This window comes from Dioscorea cayenensis, chromosome 11 (genome assembly GCF_009730915.1).
Source record: "Dioscorea cayenensis subsp. rotundata cultivar TDr96_F1 chromosome 11, TDr96_F1_v2_PseudoChromosome.rev07_lg8_w22 25.fasta, whole genome shotgun sequence".
NCBI classification, from domain to species: Eukaryota; Viridiplantae; Streptophyta; class Magnoliopsida; order Dioscoreales; family Dioscoreaceae; genus Dioscorea; species Dioscorea cayenensis.
The window spans coordinates 12,412,308-12,415,336 of NC_052481.1; the positions used below are offsets into that span (position 1 = coordinate 12,412,308).

At 42.2% G+C, this 3,029-nt stretch overlaps 1 non-coding gene across 1 annotated transcript; it reads right to left on the reverse strand.

The window, feature by feature from the left end:
• Positions 1 to 349: 349 nt before the first annotated feature.
• On the reverse strand, positions 350 to 456 carry LOC120272897. The gene has a single exon (XR_005540430.1). It is a non-coding gene; the product is annotated as a small nucleolar RNA R71 (small nucleolar RNA).
• Between the last annotated feature and the right edge of the window lie 2,573 nt (positions 457 to 3,029).

The following is a 3,029-nucleotide window of genomic DNA, read 5'->3' on the forward strand; positions in this document are numbered from 1 at the left end:
TGCCAGACACTTAGTTCTTGGCACATATTTTAGCATTGTGTGGCCACCTATTACAGCTCTAAATTTTGAGCTCAAGTAAGCATTCTTCCAAATGTTACAGCAGTCAGCACAGTTTAATGGTTTAGTCGATGAGGATCCAAATAATCACATAGAGAACTTCTTGGAAGTGTGTGACATGCTCAAGATCAGTGGTGTTATGGATGATGCTATCAAGTTGAGGGCCTTCCCATTTTCCTTGAAAGGGAGAGCGAAGCAATGGCTACATTCATTACCTAGAGCATTGATCACTACATGGGAGGAGATAGTAGAAGCTTTTCTTGCCCGATATTTCCCTCCCGAAAAATCTGCAAAGCTTAGGAATGAAATATCGTCTTTTGTGCAAACAGAATTGGAGTCTCTTTTTTAGACATGGGATAGATTCAAGGAGATCCTATAGAAATGTCCTCAACATGGGTTCCCCGAGTGGATGATCATTCAGACTTTCAATAATGGGTTGAATCCTAGAACAAGACAGGTACTTGATGCTGTAGTAGGAGGTACCTTAGGGAGCAAGACCTCGGAAGAAGCCTAGCTTCTCATTGAAGAAATGGCTATGAACAGTTATCAATGGAATACAAGAGACAGGAAGAAGATAGCTGGACTTTATGAGATCGATGTAGTTACTTCATTGGTGGCCCAGGTTGAGTCATTGAGCAAGAAGTTAGACACTCTGACTTCTAATAGAGTGGCGGCCGTGACTAGTTGCACAGGGTATGGGGGAGGACATGCTCCATTAGATTGCCCTATTTCTATTGGTGGTACAACCTTCGTAGAGCAAGTGGATTTTGTGGGTAATGCAATGAGAAATCAAGGCAATCCATATAGCAACATCTACAATCCGGGTTATAGGAACCACTTGATTCTTTCATGGAGTAATCAAGGACAACCGAAGACAATAGCACCACCCAGTTTCCAACAACAACAACATGCCCCAAACATGGAGAACCCAGTTTCAGGTTTGGAAAACTGGATAACCGATCTAGAGAAGGCTTTAACCAAGTTCATTGCATCATTGTACACAAGATTTCAATCGGTTGAAGCCACACTTGGCAACCATACCACTTTATTGCATAACTTGGAGAATAAAGTGGGGCAAATTATGAAGTTGTTATCAGAGAGACCTCAAGGAAGCTTGCCTAGTAACACCGAAACCAATCTGAGAGAACATATGAAGGTGATCACTTTAAGAAGTGGTCATGAGATTAAGGGTAGGCTTCCAAGTGAGAATACTAATGTTGAAGAAGTCGAGGTCGTGGAGGTTGAGGAGAGAATAAAATGAAAAGAGGTGGCAACCCCACCTTACAAGCCAAGAATCCCTTATCCTTCGAGATTGAAGAACGACCAAAATGATGAGCAATACAAGAAGTTCTTGGGTCTATTCAAGAAATTGCATATCAACATTCCTCTTGTGGAGGCATTGTCTCAAATGCCTCGGTATGCAAAGTTTCTGAAAGATCTCTTGACTAATAAGAGGAAGTTGGAGGAATATGCATCCATAATCTTAGATGCTTCACGTTCGGTGGTGTTGCAAAAGAATATGCCAAACAAGAAGAAAGACCCCAGAAGCTTCATCATTCCATGCAACATTGGTAATTTAGGTGAAGAGAAAGCATTGGCAAATTCAGGGGCTAGCATCAACGTCATGCCTTATACTTTCTTCCAAAAGCTAGGCTTGGGAGAGCCTAGGCCGACTCGGATGTCATTACAATTGGTGGACCGAACGGTTAGACATCCAAGGGGCATCATCGAAGACGTACTTGTGAAGGTTGATAAGTGCATATTTCCTGTGGACTTTGTAGTGTTGGATATTGATGAGGATGTTGATGTCCCGCTGAAACTTGGAAGGCCGTTCTTACGTACTTCCAAAGCTCTTATCGACATTGACAGCGGGGAGTTAACTTTATGAGTTGGGGATGACAAGCTTACATACCGCCTCGCTGAAGCCATGAGACATTCTCTAGACTTTGATGATACTCTTTATTTTCTTGACACTACCAATGAACTAATAGATGAATATGTGCAGGAAATGATAAATCCAGACCCATATGAAGGGGTGCTAGATTAACGAGTGGAGAGTGAAGAAGTCTTAATGCTTGGTCTAGAAGAGAAGATGCAACCTACCCTGGGGATGATGAAGAGTGTGCTTAAAAAGATGAAGCATGCAAGGATACATCACAAGAAATGCCCCAAGTCTAATGGGGATATATAAGAATAGAGTAAGGATGATGAGCCCTTGTGCTATCAAACTTAATAACTCCCCCTTTACCTTCAAAAGATTATGTTCATCATGCTTTCAAGTCATGGGTAAGAGGGAAACCTTCATCTATGAGCACCCGTGAGGTAAGAAAAGGTACGTCAAGCTAAGTGATCTTAAACAAGCGCTTCTTAGGAGGCAACCCAAGTGTTTACTGTTTTCAAGGTATTAGTTAGTGTTTGTATGAATAGGAGCTTAAGTGTTGGTGTCTTCATTTTTTACATGCTATTGTTATGATTTTCTCATGGATCTTTGGTGTTTTCATGTTCTTACTTGTGTGTGGTGTAGTATCTTAGTCGTTTGAGCATTTTTTTTTATGTTTCTTTGGTTACTTATGCATATATAGGCATGCTTTGAATGAGTGTAAATGTTCAGAAATTTTCTGCAAAGCCTGTGATTTTCCTAAGTTATCCAGAGAAGACACACGCCCGTGTGAAAATTCCACACGGGCGTGTGCTTTCGTTCAGAGCTCATCCCGAGAGGACACAGGGGTGTGTATCTGCCCCTGTGAATGACCTTTTGACTGTCACACGCCCGTGTAGAATTTACACACAGGCATGTGTTTCTCTACAGAGGTTCAGAGATCTATCCCGAGAAGACACAAGGGCATGTGTCTGCCCCTGTGAACTATACACGGGCGTGGGTAACTTCCACACACTCGTACGAATTCTTGCAGAGAGTTCCCCTCTGCAGAGAAACACATGCCTGTGTGTAAATTCTACACGGGCGTGTGACA